This window comes from Schistocerca americana, chromosome 2 (assembly GCF_021461395.2).
Source record: "Schistocerca americana isolate TAMUIC-IGC-003095 chromosome 2, iqSchAmer2.1, whole genome shotgun sequence".
Lineage (NCBI taxonomy): Eukaryota > Metazoa > Arthropoda > Insecta > Orthoptera > Acrididae > Schistocerca > Schistocerca americana.
Window position 1 is genome coordinate 657,689,748 of NC_060120.1, and position 19,255 is coordinate 657,709,002.

The 19,255-nt window shown below is 44.8% G+C and overlaps 1 protein-coding gene across 1 annotated transcript in view; it reads left to right on the top strand.

Moving 5' to 3' along the window:
• Positions 1–2,180: 2,180 nt before the first annotated feature.
• Positions 2,181–19,255, top strand: part of LOC124589894 — a 53,295-nt gene continuing 36,220 nt past the window's right edge. Inside the window, exon 1 of the mRNA XM_047131606.1 lies at positions 2,181–2,276. The gene's annotated coding sequence lies outside the window, so the exon portion shown is untranslated. The remainder of the gene's footprint in view (positions 2,277–19,255) is intronic.

Below are 19,255 nucleotides of genomic sequence, written 5' to 3' on the forward strand. Positions count from 1 at the left end.
CAGTAAATATGTAATTGTGATTTATTCGGTTTGTTGCCCCGATTATATTTGTACACTACTGGCCATTAAAATTGCTACACTAAGAAGAAATGCAGATGATAAACGGGTATTCATTGGAAAAATCTATTATACTAGGACTGACATGTGATTACATTTTCACGCAGTTTGGGTGCACAGATCCTGAGAAATCAGTACCCAGAACAACCACCTCTGGGCAACGGCCTTGATAAGCCCGGGCATTGAGTCAAATAGAGCTTGATGGCGTGTACAGGTACAGCTGCCCATGCAGCTTCAACACGATACCACAGTTCATCAAGAGTAGTGACTGGCCTATTGTGACGAGCCTGTTGCTCGGCCACCAGTTAACGTCAATGTTTTCAGGTGGTGAGAGATCTGGAGAATGTGCTGGCCAGGGCAGCAGTCGAACACTTTTTGCATCGAGAAGGGCCGTACAGGTCCTGCAACATGCGGTCGTGCATTATCCTGCTGAAATGTAGGGTTTCAAAGGGATCGAATGAAGGGTGGAGCCACGGGTCGTAACACATCTGAAATGTAACGTCCACTGTTCAAAGTGCCGTCAACGCGAACAAGAGGTGACCGAGACGTGTAACTAGTGGCACCCCATAACATCACGCCGGGTGATGCGCAGTATGGCGATGGCGAATACACGCTTCCAATGTGCGTTCGCCGCGATGTCGCCAAACACGGATGCAACCATCATGATGCTGTAAACAGAACCTGGATTCATCCGAAAAAATGACGTTTTGCCATTCGTGCACCCAGGTTCGTCGTTGAGTACACCATCTCAGGCACTCCTGTCTGTGATGCAGCGTCAAGGGTAACCGCAGCCATGGTCACCGAGCTGATAGTGCATGCTGCTGCAAACGTCGCCGAACCGTTCGTGCAGATGGTTGTTGTCTTGCAAACGTCCCCATCTGTTGACTCAGGGATCGAGACGTGGCTGCACGATCCGTTACAGCCATGCGGATAAGATGCCTGTCATCTCGACTGCTAGTGGTATGAGGCCGTTGGGATACACCACAGCGTTCCGTATTACCCTCCTGAACCCACCGATTCCATATTCTGCTAACAGTCATTGGATCTCGACCAACACGAGCAGCACTGTCGCGGTACGATAAACCGCAATAGCGATAGGCTATAAACCGACCTTTATCAAAGTCGGAAACATAATGATACGCATTTCTCCTCCTTACACGAGGCATCACAACAACGTTTCACCGGGCAACGCCGGTCAACTGCTGTTTGTGTATGAGAAATCGGTTGGAAACATTCCTCATGACAGCACGTTGTAGGTGTCGCCACCGGCGCCAACCTTGTGTGAATGCTCTGAAAAGCTAATCATTTGCATATCACAGCATCTTCTCGCTGTCGGTTAAATTTCGCGTCTGTATCACGTCATAATCGTGGTGTAGCACTTTTAATGGCCAGTAGTGTATGTATGAATAGCCTTCACACCAATGAAAACGCCTTCAATACGCAAACTCAAAACACAGAGTAATGCAACAACCCTCAGATGCGAAAGTACAGTCAAGCCGAAAGAGATCAGTATAGCGTCGTAGTGTCGCTCTTCCACTGCACTGAGTGAACCCAAACACAAGGCACATGACTCATCCATATTGCCGTTTAGCACTGTTAACGGATGATTAACAATGCTGTGCAAAGTAACACAAGACGGAATGCAGGCGTATGGGTGAAGAGTGGAAATGCGTTATTGTTGTCAACATCAAGCAGCGTGAGAGAATTGACACGTTTCTCTGCAGACAAGACACACAGAGCGTCAGTCGACATTCGCAGTATTTCGTACGTATTTTCAGTGCAATTCAGGTACAAAGTCAAATGTGGATAAGAAACAATACGAATTGCAACTGTTCTGTGATGAGCAACTGGTGACCACGGGTTCCGAGAGACCAAAATACTCAAAAACGATGCACGATCAGAACCCGAAATTTTGTCGATAGAGCTCGTGTCACCTTGTATAGCTAAGCATTCTGAGGCATAATGACTTGTGAGGAATGTAACAACAGAAATTGATGTAGCAGGAATTAGGTGGGGAGGCTGACATCTGATCCACTTGTTGACCGCCGCGGCTGGAACTGGCGCGGGTCACGTGTCATCCAGCAATTGCGGCGACCGCCCATTGCCTCGAGGTCAGCTGACGTCCGTCCGGCTCTCCGCAGAAGCCGCCAGTGCTGGTTTCTGCACGCTGCGCGGCGCTCGCTCCTCTCTCCTCGCCGACGGACTGCCGGCTGCCCGAGGTACGACGCCTTTAATTACAGTTTCTTCCTCGGTCTCTAGCAAGCAACGTATTGTGTCAGGCCGCTGTCTGTTTTTTATCGCTCTTGTCACACTGCTGCAACTGCTTCTGTGTTTTTGCACGTTAGGAATGTGTGGGTACGTAATGTTTTACTGGTGGCTGCTTTCAGATAAAGCACAATAATGACTCAGCACTAATTGTCATTAGCAACATCTTCCGATACGCCACATCATATAAAGAGTTTGAAAATACATCCAAAGGATATATTACGAAAAAATAGAGTGCTGGCGACTGACGAACGTCTGCAGACTTAACCGATATATTGAACTGAAACAATGAACTGAAAAATCGAATAGTAAAATACTAATATTTGTGTATATCAAATGTGGCTGACCTATTGTACTATCCCTTCCTCAGCAAAATGGTACGTCCGACGTTATTCCATTATAACGCATTTTAGGTAATTCAGTACACAAGAATTGATGGCGATTCTTGAAATCCATCCCACGTGTGTGACGTACCATTATTTTTAGATATGAATCTGGGACAACATTACTTAATTTCGGTCCTCAGTTCTGTACCTTGTTCAACCTATGAACATATAGGTCCTTGTCATCCAGACGAGGACTACTGCGCATGTTCTATTGTATCGCGGAATATTCTTCGTGGAACTGCTGGAATGTACAAAGCTGCAAGAAAGAAACTGGTACGTTCACGGACACAGGTCTTGCTTCTTTTACCGATGGAAGTTTTTTGTAGTAGTATTAGGAAACTTGTAGTTTTTATACTGGAAATTGTTTCTTGATTTCTAAGCTACTACAAGAGATATTTCCCTGTTTTTTACAAGGTATTCCCATCTCATTGCCTCATAATGTCTTGATGCACTTTAAATAATCGTTTTCTTGGTAGAAGGTTTGCGAGGAGAGTATTCGATTTAACTCATCACGAATTCTGAGCAAAACAGCAGACGAGGCGAAATTGAAACCACGGACAACTGGTTTATTATTCAAGTTAACTGCCATAAAATTTACAATCGTACATAACTGGACAAATTATTACATTATTATATCATACAAGACACCTGCCGCTCAAGATAAGAAGTTTACGTCACATAAATCATGATACGTTGCTGCTGAATGGATTCATCCAGTTTATTTACTTACTTGCATTTTCCGTTGACATTGGTGAAAAACGTTGCAATATGCTAACCACTTATGTGCCTTAATCTCAACGCTAAGTTAGCCCTTTATATTTATTTTTCTACATATTTAATATTACTTGCGTTCGTTCTCTATGTCTATCTTTCCCTCCCTCTTCCCCTCCCCCCCCTCTCTCTCCCTCTACCCCCCCCTCATACACAAAGAGAGAGAGAGAGAGAGAGAGAGAGAGAGAGAGAGACGTCATGTCATCGTGCATTAAAAAACTCTTCTCTGCTTCTGTGGAGTATTATCTATTACGACCTTGATATCAAGGAATATGTGTTCAGAAATTTTTATAGCTTTTTTCCGTGCTGTTGTCTGAATGAGTGATGGACGGTAGAGCTAATATCTGTTTCCGGTATTATTTTTGTGAATGTTGTTGTTGTTTGTAAATCACTCTTGATTGTTGACAAGAGAATTTAAAGAAGGAAGGAAGCTTAGAGTTTAACTTCCTGTCGACAGCGCAGTCATTAGGAACAGAGCTCAAGATCGGATTAGTATCGATTGAAAAAGAAATTGGCCGTGCCCTTTCAAGGGAACCATCCGGGCATTTGCCTTAATCACTACAGGGAAATCACGGAAATCCTAAATCTATATGGTCAGACGGGCATCTGAATCGGCATTCGAAGCGCTGACCACTGTTCTGCCTCGCTTGGTACCTGCTAAATAAAAAAATAAAAAACTCTACGAGACGTTCTTGAGTGAACATCGCATATCACCTTTATTAGAGGCATCTGCGCAACAAGTACATAACTCCTCAGTGAGGAATCATCCCAGAATTTATACCGTAAGATATTAGAGAGTGAAAGTAGGAAAGGTAGTTCGATATTTTTACCTCCAAAGTTGCTGAGCTTAGACTTTTAGGGTGATCTATATGGTGAGACTTCCGGTTTAAGTTACTGTCGATACAATATTGTGTTTCATTAACTGATTTTCCTTACGTATTATTTTTAACAGTGTACTCAGGTCTTGTGCACACAGTATCACATACATTGTGTTTTGCGGCTGGTCCCGGCGGAGGTTCGAGTCCTCCCTCGGGCATGGGTGTGTGTGTTTGTCCTTAGGATAATTTAGGTTAAGTAGTGTGTAAGCTTAGGGACTGATGACCTTAGCAGTTAAGTCCCGTAAGATTTCAAACACATTTGAACACTTTTGTGTTTTACCTACGTTGAGTGCTATCCTGTGTGCATGGAGCCAGTTATTAATTGTCAGCAACATATTAATAATTTTCATCTGTTGAAGTTTCTCCATTAGTCTTTACTATATCATACTTGACTCGTCAACAAAGAGCATGAATCCTGCTTCTAGGATATATGATCGAAAGTCATCTACAGGAAACGAGAACAAGGGCAGATTCAATATCGAGCCCTTTGGTACTCCTATAATGGTGACTTCTTATCCTGAAGATCATGGTACGTTGTGTACACTTCTTGAGTTTCCTAACGTCACATTATACGTTGTTTTAGACAGGGTGGAAGGTAGTTAGCATCAAGATGTCTCGTACCATAATGTTTGAGCTCTCTGGGCGAATACTCTGAAATACACAATAAAATACATGCAACAATTAAGAGGAAATAATAACCAGCAATATTCTGTCATTCAAATTTTGTATTGCCTGATTAGCAAAGTGAAAAGTGGCAGACTCTTTTGAAATTCAAATTCGGACTGACGACTGTTTTATTTAGATATCGTTGTGTTTTTGGCCTTGTGTACATAATCTATTCTATTACGTTAGAAATTAAGGTAAGCAATGAGACTGGTCGGTGATTCGTAGTACATGTCTAAGTACCTTTCTTGTAAATAGGTCTGAGAACAGCATCTTTCAGCCTGTCTGGGAAATGCACCCTGTGATAGTGATGAATTTCGTATGTGACTGGATCTATTATGTGTATGAAAACAGGATTTTAATAACTTACTTGAGATCTTATAAACACTGTGAGAGCGTTTTCTATTGTGGGTATTTATTAAATTCTTAATTTATTTGGATGAGAACAGAGTAATTGCGATTTAGTTTTATGTATACAGTACTGGCATTTCTTCTTACATATATCGTACCGCCCTATCCCCTGAGTTGTCCACGCCAATCTTACGAGTTAACTGATTACTAAATATAATGGCTGTCGGACTCTAAAATTTATGTTTGACTGTCTTCTTCAGTTCCTCTTTGAACTATTGCCCGTAGAGAGTTAAATTTGTTATTTAAATAGTTATTTTCACACTGTGTGTAGGGAAACAATGTTTGTTGGCTTACGTTTCGGGATATTTGGGCAACGTTAGTTTAATGACTTCGTCAAGACGAATTCCGGGGTTGCAAATGGCCAACTGGAGTCGAACCCGCAATCACTGATTATACGAGGGTCACTCCAAAATAAATGCACACTATTTTTTTTTTAAATTCATCTTTTATTCTACATGTTTGAAAGTTTTACAGTATGTAGATTCATCCTTCAGGAACAATATTTTCATTTCTCCACGTAATTTCCTTCCCTCTCAACTGCCTTACGCCATCTTGGAACCAGCGCCTGTATACCTGCACGGTAAAAATTTGTGGGCCAACCTGTTGAATCCACTGTTTGGCAGCGTGCACAAGGGAGTCATCATCTTCAAACCTTGTTCCACTGAGAGGGTCTTTCAGTTTACCAAAGACATCATAGTCACATGGAGCCAGGTCAGGACTGTAAGGCAGGTGTTTCATTGTTGTCATCCGAGTTTTGTGATCACTTTCATGGTCTTTTGACTGACAAGTGCCGTGCATTGTCGTGCAACAGCAAAACATCCTGCTTTTGCCGATATTGTCGAACACAACTCAGTCGAGCTTGAAGTTTCTTCAGAGTCGTCAAATATGCATAAGAACTTATGGTGGTTCCACTTGGCATGAAGTCCACAAGCAAGAGTCCTTCGGAATCGAGAAACACCGTAGTCGTAACTTTTCCAGCAGAAGGTGTGGTTTTGAATTTTTTTTTCTTGGTTGATGCCACTCCATTCATGCCTCTGGTGGAAAATGATGGAGCCATGTTTCATCACCTATCACAATTCTTCAAAGAAAGTCCTCTCCACCATTCTCGTACTGTTCCAAAAGTTCGCTGCATACCGTTTTTCTTATTTCTTTGTGAGCTACTGTCAACATCCTGGGAACCCAACTTGCACAAACCTTTTCTAACGCCAACACTTTCAGTATTCTGCAAACACTTCCTTCCCCTATCCCAACGTAGCGTGACAATTCGTTCACTGTGATGCGTCTGTCAGCAGCCACCAATTCGTTAACTCTCTGCACATTGTCTGGAGTGTGTGCAGTACGAGGCCTGCCACTGCGAGGACAATCCTCAATATTGCCGTGCCCACTTTCATCACGTAACCTGTTTGCCCACCACATAACTGTACTGCAGCATCTCCATACACCTTTTTCAACCTCTTGTGGATGTTTCCCACTGTCTCGTTTTCACAACACAGGAATTGTATGACAGCACGTTGCTTCTGACGAACGTCAAGTGTAGCAGCCATCTTGAAGACATGCTGTGACAGCGCCACTCACGGGAATAGGTTGAACTAAGTTTGAAAACAAGCGGGAAGGATGTATCTACACACTGTAAAACTTCACACATGCAGAATGAAAACTGTATTTTCACAAAAATAGTGGCAGTGAGCACTATGCGACTTAACTTCTGAGGTCATCAGTCGCCTAGAACTTAGAGCTAATTAAACGTAACCAACCCAAGGACATGACAGACATCGATGCCCGAGGCAGGATTCGAACCTGCGACCGTAGCGGTCACGTGGTGCCAGACTGAAGCGCCTAAAACCGCATGGCCACACCCGCCGGTAATAGTGTGCATTTCTTTTAGAGTGACCCTCGTACACTGGCCAGTCACGTTAGTGTCACCACCTGTAAACATCCCGAATAGCCAACTTTTGCAGAGCGGACCACTGCGACGCATAAAAGGAAGAGAGCTGGTGAGGTTCTGGAAGGCACTAACTGGAATGTGGAGCGGTAATTGGAATTTGGTAAGTTCCTATGGGACCAAACTGCTGAGGTCATCGGTCCCTAAGCTTATACACTACTTATCCTAACTTTAACTTACGCTAAGGACAACACACACACCCATGCCCGAGGGAGGACTCGAATCTCCGACGGGGGGAGTCGCGCAGACCGTGGCAAGGCGCCCAAGACAGCGCGGCTACCCCGCGCGGCCGAATATGCAGCGACGCTGACTCCAGTGTAGTGGTCAGCTGCGCTACGTTTCTCGGTTGCGAATCAATGGTGCGAACAGCCCGATAGATGTGGACCCAGAGAATCTCGATTAGGTTTAAATCCGCGGTGTTTTGTGGCCAGGGTAGTAAGGTAAATTCATCCAGGTCCTGCCGTTGTCCCGCTCGTGGGTGTCACCGTGCCGAGGAAGAACAAACTGCATGTAGATTGGAAATGGTCACCAGGGATAGATGCATACCACTGTCGATCAACTGTACCTCCCAGAGTGACGAGATCACCCAGGGAACGCCACAAAAGCATTCCCCTGGTTATAGCATTCCCTCCGCCGGCTAGGACCCTTCCAAGAGTTGTTGTAGGGATTTGCTTTCCACCCGTGGAGCACAAAACTTGATTCATCTGAAAAGGCCACTCAGTTGCTGAACAGTTGCATGTCTGTTCGCCGTCACACATCTCTACAGCCCTAGTTCACTCCTGTCGTCTATGGCCCGTGGTGCACCACGGCTGCGTTGGCTCCAGTTTTGGACGGCGCCAATTTTCCATGCACGGCATATTGTAACCATGGCCGGACGCGAACAGTTTATAGACTTAGCTGTTTCGGAAATGCTTCCACCATTGGCCCGAAAGTCAATGATCATGCCCTTTTAGAGATTAGATACGAGGTGTGTTTTTTAAGTACGCACCGTTTTGAAATTTAAAAAAAAGACGTGCTAAGATATCTCAATAATTTTATTTTTACGTGAAATCTTGTACCTTAAAGTACTTTTCTACATAATTTCCGTCAATATTGAGGCACTTGTCATAACGTTGTACCAGTTTTTGAATACTCTCCTCATAGATGTCTGCCGCCTGACTTGTAAACCACTACATCACCAATCTTTTGACTTCTTCATCGTCTTGAAGGCGCTGTGTTTCTTCAAGTGCAGGAACAGATGGTAGTCACTGGGCGCAAGATCGCGGCTGTATGGAGGATGATCTAGAGTTTCCCATCGAAACGATGTGATGAGATCTTTGGTCTGATTCGCCAGATGCGGACGGGCATTGTCTTGCAGCAAAACGATGCCCTTGCTCAACTTCCATGGACTGTTGCTTTGATCCTGGTGTGACGTAGGCCACCCATGTTTCATCGCCCGTAACAGTTTGGCTTAAGAAATCATCACCGTCGTTTTGGTACCGCTCAAGGAAAGTCAGTGCACTGTCTAAACGTTTGGTTTTCGCACATCCGTCAACATTTTTGGTACCCAACGCGCTAATTCAAGTGTTCAGTCACAATGCCACACAAAACACTACGAGAAACATTAGGAAAGTCATCCCGCAAGGACGAATTCGTAAAGGATCTGTTTACTCTCTCCTTATTGTCCTCTTCCTGCACCAAACCTCCATTAACGACCGAAGGACGCCTATTTCGTTGTTCATCAGGCACATTTGTGCGGCCATCTTTAAATGCTCTCACCCACTTTCTTACCATTCCATCATTCATAATGTTTTCTCCGTAAACTGCACAGATCTCACAATGAATATCGATCGCTTTTAGGCTTTTAGCAGTAAGAAATCTGATAACAGGCCGTACTTCACAGTCGGCGGGACTCACCATTATCGGAGGCATCTTAAACAAGGAAGAATCAGATTGTAATGGCGTCAGTGCGTAGATTGTGGTACAGCCTCTCATGTAAAAATAAAATTATTGAGATATCTTAGCCCGTCTTTTTTTAAATTTCAAAACGGTACTTACTTAGAAAACACACCTCGTACATCGCTACGTTTCCGTGTTACGACAATGAGACACTGTCATCCGCATCCTTCCTGACACCTCTGTATACCCCCCACTGCTAGTGCTGCCCAATGTCGTCTGTGTGTGGTTACTGCACGTTGACGTCGAACATAGGCGGTGGTCATATTAGCGTTAATAGGCCTTGTACTAAATGTATATAACTCGAAATATTTACAAATGCTGCACAAAACACAACCTCATGTCTGACAACAACAAAAACTGAATAAAATGGCGGCAGCTGCTTTGGCCGTTCTAGTGCACGTTCCATCATGTGATTCAGAAATCAATCACTTGGTTGCAATACAGACGAAAAACATCATGTGCTCGTAGCTACACTATCCTCTATGTTCAACCCCCTCCCCTATCATAAGACCAACTTCTCATTAACCTGTAACTTTGTTTAGTAGAAAAGATAATATTCCAATACTCAAAAATGTAGAGAATATACACTACTGGCCATTAAAATTGCTACACCACGAAGGTGACGTGCTACAGACGCGAAATTTAACCGACAGGAAGAAGATGCTGTGATATATAAATGATTAGCCTTTCAGAGCATTCACACAAGGTTGGAGCCGGTGGCGACACTTACAACGTGCTGATGTGAGGAAAGTTTCAAACAGATTTCTCATACACAAACAGGAGTTGACCGGCGTTGCCTGGTGAAACGTTTTTGTGATGCCTCGTGTAAGGAGGAGAAATGCGTACCATTACGTTTCTGACTTTGATAAAGGTCGGATTGTAGCCTATCGCGATTGCAGTTTATCGTATCGCGACATTGCTGCTCGCGTTGTTCGAGATCCAATGACTGTTAGCAGAATATGGAATCGGTGGGTTCAGGAGGGTAATACGGAACGCCGGCTGGATCCCAACGGCCTCGTATCTCTTAGTAGTCGAGATGACAGGCATCTTATCCGCATGGCTGTAACGGATCGTGCAGCCACGTCTCGATCCCTGAGTCAACAGATGGGGACGTTTGCAAAACAACAACCATCTGGACGAACAGTTCGACGACGTTTGCAGCAGCATGGACTATCAGCACGGAGACCATGGCTGCGGTTACCCTTGACGCTGCATCACAGAGAGGAGCGCCTGAGATGGTGTACTCAACGACGAACCTGGGTGCACGAATGGCAAAATGTAATTTTTTCCGATGAATCGCTGTGAACGCACAATGGAAGCGTGTATTCGTCATCGCCATACTGGCGTATCAGCCGGCGTGATGGCATGGGGTGTCATTGGTTACACATCTCGGTCGCCTCTTGTTCGTATTGACGACACTTTGAACAGTGGACGTTACATTTCAGATGTGTTACGACCCGTGGCTCTACCCTTCATTCGATCACTGCGAAACCCTACATTTCAGCAGGAAAATGCACGACCGCTTGTTGCAGGTCCTGTAGGGGCCTTTTTGGATACAGAAAATGTTCGACCGCTGCCCTGGCCACCACATTCTCCAGATCTCTCACCGATTGGAAACGTCTTGTCAACGGTGGCCGAGCAATTGTCTCGTCGCAATACGCCAGTCACTATTCTTGATGAACTGTGGTATCGTGTTGAAGCTGCATGGGCAACTGTACCTGTAAACGCCATCCAAGCTCTGGTTGACTCAATGCCCAGGCGTATCAAGGTCGTTATTACGGCCAGAGGTGGTTGTTCTGGGTACTGATTTCTCAGGATCTATGCACCCAAATTGCGTGAAAATGTAATCACATGTCTGTTCTAGTATAATAGATTTGTCCAATGAATACCCGTTTATCATCTGCATTTCTTCTTGGTGTAGCAATTATAATGGCCAGTAGTGTACTACTGATGATGATACCAAATTGTTAAAACGTGTTTCGACAAAAAAAGTGTAATCGTTGTTTTAAGGTGATAATGAAAGTTAAAATACCGTGACTGTTTTAAAAATTAGATAGGTGTTTCAGAACACTATCAGTGACAAATGTTGTTGACTTGCTTAAATTATTGAATAAATTGACATGTCTCGAGTCTCAACCCTCATCTTCCGACTACAGTGACAATACCAAAAATCTTTAACAAAGTTAGAAGTAAATGCTGAAGTTTTTCTTCGCTGTCTTGAAATGTGCTGGTCATCCTGCAGACAAAGAGAAGGATAGCCTAATGCGACACAATGGAAAACTTGGAAATTTGTGGTAAGATCCTGTGGGACCAAACTGCTGAGGTCATCGGTCCCTAAGCTTACACACTACTTAACCGAACTTAAACTAACTTACGCTAAGGACAACACACACACACACACACCCATGCCCGAGGGAGGACTCGAACCTCCGAGAGGGGGGGGGGGGGGAGCAGCGCGAACCGTGACAAGGCTCCTAACACCGCACGGCTAGTGTCGGAATGTTATGTTCATTTGTTGGTTTGCTGTTCACATAAGTTTTTGAAAGTGATCACTAACTTTGTTCACATGAAATGGCTGTCTTCTTCTGCTGTGTTCTGTTACCTCCTTTGATACGGTTCCTTGTTTATAAACTTGCAAAGGACACTTAATACACGCAACCATAATCAATTCTACTGCTCAGTGGAAACAAACTGGCGGTCAAGACAAAGATTGATCCACTAAATTTCGGGCGTGTATCTGAATAAATTCCTGTGCACTCCCGAAATTTAATGGAGCAGTCATTGCGCTGCGAAAACACGAAGGTGCAGAACAAAGTATGTGTTGATTTAACAAGTGATTCGTCGACTCTGGCGTCAGCTGCACTTGCAATATGATGCGCACACCTAGATGACGCATCTCTGATGTTGACTGACGAAATGTATTACTGTAAGAGAAACCGTGACAGTTTGATACTAATAACGACAAAAATAATGCTATTGTAACACAGATTCATATATATTATTAATCACCATGGGTTAAGGATGAGTCCACCTTTTTGCAAGTACAAAATTATTGCTTTCCTTCCTTTAACAGGCAAGGACGCTTCACCACAGTTGTGGAACCCTCTGTGGGTTGTTTCCTTTTCTTTTCCTCTTATTTTGCATTGTGTGGGTCTTGTGGCTTCCAACAGAGATGAGCCACAGGTCTGAATTACTACACCATGCCATCATTGCTGTATTTGGCTTGTCCAGAGCTGTGGCTGGTTCGTATTTGTGTACCGAACGTGTTTTTGTTGTTTTATGTAGCTGGACTGAGATTTTCTCCTGCTCATTTGTAAACAGCGCTCCTCGTTAGGCTGTTGGAGTTTTGAGACATATTTCCCTGTACAAATTTAAGTTTCTGATGCGCTTTTCGACTCGATTATTAACCGTTAGGCTTTTTCTATTTTAACGGTATTGAACTGAAGAAGGTGAAGAAATGCGAGTTCTCGAAATATGTAATTTTGTTTAGTACTTTGTTTTCTTTTTCACTTCTGGCCAAGGCTGAATATGACCAGGTTTTAATGTACGAGCACGGTTACTGTTAGAGCACCAAAACCAATGGTGACGAGTAGCAGAAAGAAGAATAACTACTCGCTTTGCATCAAATTTAGGAACGATGCAGTAGTGGAACTAGGGAAACAATTCTCCTGTCTGGAAAGCAGGATCACAAAAGATGGGCGAAGCATTGAAGATATAAAAACCGGACTGGTAAAAGTAAATAACAGTTTTCCCAACAAAACAGATGCTGCTCTTAAGAGGTATTGAGATGGAGCTGAGGAAGAAGTTCTTCAAAGAGTTCGTTTGGGGCACAATGTTGTTTGGGAATGAGAAGTGGAACATCGGACGTCAATACAAGAAATTGGAATGATTTGGAATGTGCAAAACAAATTATAGAAGGAATTTGTTGTTACAGTTACGTAAAGATGAGATTAGCATTAGCGCAAGAAAGGGAAAGATGGGGGAAAGCATGAAATTTGTCGAAATACTGACGTCAGAATCAGGTCTGTTATCAAGTTTTATACTCAGCTTGTTGTATGAGACGTTGTACATCGTACACTTGAGTGCCAGAGGTGTACACTGTAGCTACAGTGTATTTCGTTACGAAAGAGCAGACGCGTCGCCAGCCCTTCCAGCTTGAGTCGGCGTCTTTAAATCACCTTTCGGGGCTAAGTCAGTATCCACCAGGCTACATGCTGAATCTGTTTGCATTTACACTTTTAGTTAATGAAGTGGTGAATTTAAGCAGATTGCGTCACAGCTTTCTGTTTCCAGAAAACTAATGTGCGTTACTAAAGATTATTGAGCCTTCCGCGTCTGTTTCGTTTGCTTAGAACGGTGTCGCTGTCTTACAGTAAATCTTCCGGGGTTCAGCGGAGACAAGAGCACGCCGTCAACTGTCAGAGGGTACACAGTGCTCAGGCTGATAACGCTGCTCGGCTCTTTAGTATAAGACAAAGAGCCTTTGTTAGTGGCTGCAAACGGGATTGACCCCGCAGTGCGCGTCTGCTGTTCGGCGAAAGCAGTAAAGCAAGACGCTCCGCATTTTTCCTGTAGTTCGACTTTATTTTCAGAGGTTAGTATTTTTTTTTTTTTTTACTGCCGACTTCAACGAAGTATCTCTAGAAGAGCAACTGATATATGTTTCGGTAAACAGTGGGGTACTAGATCTTTGATCTTGTCTTTTGCAGTAGATGTAAAACTTTAATTCTGTCTGAACGCAGCCACGGACCACATAAAACATTCAGGAATGCCGAAATCTAATGTATTCTGACGGAAAAAAAATCACAACACCAGTAGAGAGCTGAGCGACGTAAACGAAAGTTGGTAGGTGTGTTTCTACATCTGAAAGAATATGTCTGTCTGTTCAAATTTCGTGCCAGTCGCGTAAGAGTGCCGCTAGTAGCAATTCTATGAGGATGCAAAATGTTCAAATGTGTGTGAAATCTTATGGGACTTAACTGCTAAGGTCATCAGTCCCTAAGCTTACACACTACTTAACCTAAATTATCCTACGGACAGACACACACACCCATGCCCGAAGGAGAACTCGAACTTCCGCCGGGACCAGCCACATAGTCCATGACTGCAGCGCCTTACGCCGGCCGGGGTGGCCGAGCGGTTCTAGGCGCTATAGTCTGGAACCGAGCGACCGCTACTATCGCAGGTTCGAATCCTGCCTAGGGCATGTATGTGTGTGATGTCCTTAGGTTAGTTAGGTTTAAGTACTTCTAAGTTCTAGGGGACTGATGATCTCAGAAGTTAAGTCCCATAGTGCTTAGAGCCATTTGAACCATTTTTTTTGCAGCGCCTGAGACCGCTCGGCTATGAGGACGCAATTCAAGTTGGCTTTAAATACGCGCTGTGATGGTCGTAAGCGTTACTTATTTTTGATATTGGACGTGGTGAGTTGATATTAGCCAAGAACGTCTTTAAGGGACGAAGACATCACTATCAACACCTTACTGTCTTTGAACGAGGTCGTGTGATAGGGCTACGAGAAGCAGGAAATTCGTTCTGTGACACTGCAGGGAGACTAGCAGGCATGTGGCCAGTGTACCTGACTGCTAACAGAGTGGCCAAAAGAATGTACGTACATCCATAGTTGAAATGGAGGACAGTGGGGCGTCAGTTGGTAGAAATTTATATTAAAAACGAAGAAATTCCTCCAGATGTACTTAACGTGTCGATTTTATTTTGGCAACTAGTTTCAACCTTGTAACAACGTCATCTTCAGGCCCATACACGTGTTGACGTCAACTGCTTGGTGCTGATACTAGAAGTTAGTGGTGAGATACGGATGTGCTCCCAAGCACATGGGAGCACGTCCGTACCTCACCATGGCCCAAACACTTGTTTACGTCAGGTGCACGCAGTTGACGTCAACAATTGTATGGGCCTGAAGATGACGTTGTTACAACGATGAAACTAGTTGCCAAAATAAAATCGACACCTTAAATGCAGCTGGAGGAATTTCTTCATTTTTAATACAAGAACGTACAGTCGCAGCAAGACTGGACTTCGGACTGCCACGTGGCGCTACCGAGAAGCTCGCCCGCCGTGTTCTGTGTGTGATTGTGACACATAGCACTGCATCTGGAGCAGCAAATTGAGCAGCAGTTGGCATCAGAGGGTCACAACGAACTGTTACAAATCAGCTACTTCAAGAACATTTCGAGCCAGACGCCCAGTAGCGTGCATTCCACTGACCCTAAACCATCGTCATTTGCGACTTCATAGGTGTCAATCGAGAGTTCATTAGCGGGCAGAGTGGAGGTAAGTTGTTTTTTCCGATGAAAGCAGGTTGTCTGGGTGCCAGCGATGGGCGTGTATTGAATAGGAGGAGGCCAGTTCAGGGCCTGCAACAACTCTGGATCTACACCTGGAGTTATGTTGTGGGGTGACATTTCGTACGACACCAGAAGCACTCTCGTGGTTATCCCACACACGCTGATTGCAAAATTGTACTTCTGTCTGATTATTCGATCTGTTGTGCTGCCATTTGTGAATACCATTCCAGGGGTGTTTTCCAGCAGGATAACGCTCGTCCACATACCTCTTCTTGTAACCAAAAGTGCACTACAGAGTATCGACATGTTGCCATGGCCTGCTGCAGCAATAGATCCGTCTCCAATCGAGCGCATATGCGACATCATTGGACCACTTCTCCAGCTTCATCCACAAAGAACTTTGACTGTCCCAGCACTGACCGACCATGTGTAACAGTAGCGATCACCATCGTACAAAGTGACATCCGACACCTGTACATCACAATGCATATACATTTGCTTGCATGCATTCAACATTCTGGTGGTTAAACCGGCTATTAATTACCAGCATTTCATATCTTCAGTGGCCTATCTCGTGCTTACATTAACTTGTGATCTTGCAGTGTTAATCACTTATATTTTTATTTACATTTTGTATTTTTTATGTTGAGAATTTTTTCAGGCAGTCTGTTTAGAAATGAACACATTGTGAATACGCTATGAATACAGTTTGATCTGTAAACCTACCGTTTTTAAGAGGTTTTGCGGTCCATGTAGTGGCTTGTATCAACCGGGCTTAGGTGGCAGACGAAGGGAATAAAAAACTTTGTGCATCTACCTGAATACCAAGTACGACGCACACGCACACACACACACACACACACACACACACACACACACACACACACACACACACACACACAGACACACACAAACGCAGATGTGTCACATTAATGTAGCCTACGAAACAGCTGAAGAACCAGCCAAAAGCGTTACATAAATTGTTATTCCAAAGATATTCCCGTTGCCAGATTGCTAAAAAATGTACGCTCACTAATACTGTAACTACCAGGACTTCGCAACGAATAGTCGTTGCAACCTGCTGGAACAGAAGATTTCAGAGTTGGCTTGTGGAAACTCGTGTATAAGTACATGACGTTCTGCAACAAAAGCGCAGCCAGTGAATTTTTGTCATTGTAAAGACTTGTTATACCATCACCTTCAATGATTCACTACTCGCAACCAAATAAGTCAGGGGAGACAATTGAATTCTGACCCACTTTTTTTTTGCATCAATTCCCAAGTAATTATAGGTATTTATTGCAATCCATTTTAAGACAGCCTTATCGTTAGTAGTCATAATATCCAGACACACTGACTAAATCCTCATATTTTCGCATTATGACCGCATCAAAGTCAGATATTCTCAACAAACGTTTGGACGAGAATTTTAGAAGCATTGTTGCTGGATCACTGGATCTTTCTGTACATCTAATAGGTGATAACCAGTAAAACCCAGATTCTTTAAAGAATCGAACTCCCATGCACAAAAGAGCTTCAAACTTCTAATTACCTTACAAATGAGTTAATATGCTAAATACTTGACGTTAAACATATAAGGAAGGAAGAAGTTTAAAAAAGGTTTCAAATTATGTTTAAAGTTTGTGACAAGTCGGTATATGCTCTCATTATCAAGCACTGTATGAGTATGGTCTGGGTAATTTGTGCTCCGTTTCAAGCAATTGCTAGGTTTCCACGCATCTCAATGTTTATAATGCCGTATTCCCTGAACTACAGGGTGTTACAAAAAGGTACGGCCAAACTTTCAGGAAACATTCCTCGCACAGAAATAAAGAAAAGATGTTACGTGGACATGTGTCTGGAAACGCTTAATTTCCATGTTAGAGCTCATTTTAGTTTCGTCATTATGTACTGTACTTCCTCGATTCACCGCCAGTTGGCCCAATTGAAGGAAGGTAATGTTGACTTCGGTGCTTGTGTTGACATGCGACTTATTGCTCGACAGTACTAGCATCAAGCACATCAGTACGTAGCATCATTAGGTTAGTGTTCATCACGAACGTGGTTTTGCAGTCAGTGCAATGTTTACAAATGCGGAGTTGGCAGATGCCCATTTGATGTATGGATTAGCACGGGGCAATAGCCGTGGCGCGGTACGTTTGTACCGAGACACATTTCCAGAACGAAGATGTCCAGACAGGAAGACGTTCGAGGCAATTGATCGGCGTCTTAGGGAGCACGGAACATTCCAGCCTATGACTCGCGACTAGGGAAGATCTACACTCCTGGAAATTGAAATAAGAACACCGTGAATTCATTGTCCCAGGAAGGGGAAACTTTATTGACACATTCCTGGGGTCAGATACATCACATGATCACACTGACAGAACCACAGGCACATAGACACAGGCAACAGGGCATGCACAATGTCGGCACTAGTACAGTGTATATCCACCTTTCGCAGCAATGCAGGCTGCTATTCTCCCATGGAGACGATCGTAGAGATGCTGGATGTAGTCCTGTGGAACGGCTTGCCATGCCATTTCCACCTGGCGCCTCAGTTGGACCAGCGTTCGTGCTGGACGTGCAGACCGCGTGAGACGACGCTTCATCCAGTCCCAAACATGCTCAATGGGGGACAGATCCGGAGATCTTGCTGGCCAGGGTAGTTGACTTACACCTTCTAGAGCACGTTGGGTGGCACGGGATACATGCGGACGTGCATTGTCCTGTTGGAACAGCAAGTTCCCTTGCCGGTCTAGGAATGGTAGAACGATGGGTTCGATGACGGTTTGGATGTACCGTGCACTATTCAGTGTCCCCTCGACGATCACCAGTGGTGTACGGCCAGTGTAGGAGATCGCTCCCCACACCATGATGCCGGGTGTTGGCCCAGTGTGCCTCGGTCGTATGCAGTCCTGATTGTGGCGCTCACCTGCACGGCGCCAAACACGCATACGACCATCATTGGCACCAAGGCAGAAGCGACTCTCATCGCTGAAGACGACACGTCTCCATTCGTCCCTCCATTCACGCCTGTCGCGACACCACTGGAGGCGGGCTGCACGATGTTGGGGCGTGAGCGGAAGACGGCCTAACGGTGTGCGGGACCGTAGCCCAGCTTCATGGAGACGGTTGCGAATGGTCCTCGCCGATACCCCATTAGCAACAGTGTCCCTAATTTGCTGGGAAGTGGCGGTGCGGTCCCCTACGGCACTGCGTAGGATCCTACGGTCTTGGCGTGCATCCGTGCGTCGCTGCGGTCCGGTCCCAGGTCGACGGGCACGTGCACCTTCCGCCGACCACTGGCGACAACATCGATGTACTGTGGAGACCTCACGCCCCACGTGTTGAGCAATTCGGCGGTACGTCCACCCGGCCTCCCGCATGCCCACTATACGCCCTCGCTCAAAGTCCGTCAACTGCACATACGGTTCACGTCCACGCTGTCGCGGCATGCTACCAGTGTTAAAGACTGCGATGGAGCTCCGTATGCCACGGCAAACTGGCTGACACTGACGGCGGCGGTGCACAAATGCTGCTCAGCTAGCGCCATTCGACGGCCAACACCGCGGTTCCTGGTGTGACCGCTGTGCCGTGCGTGTGATCATTGCTTGTACATCCCTCTCGCAGTGT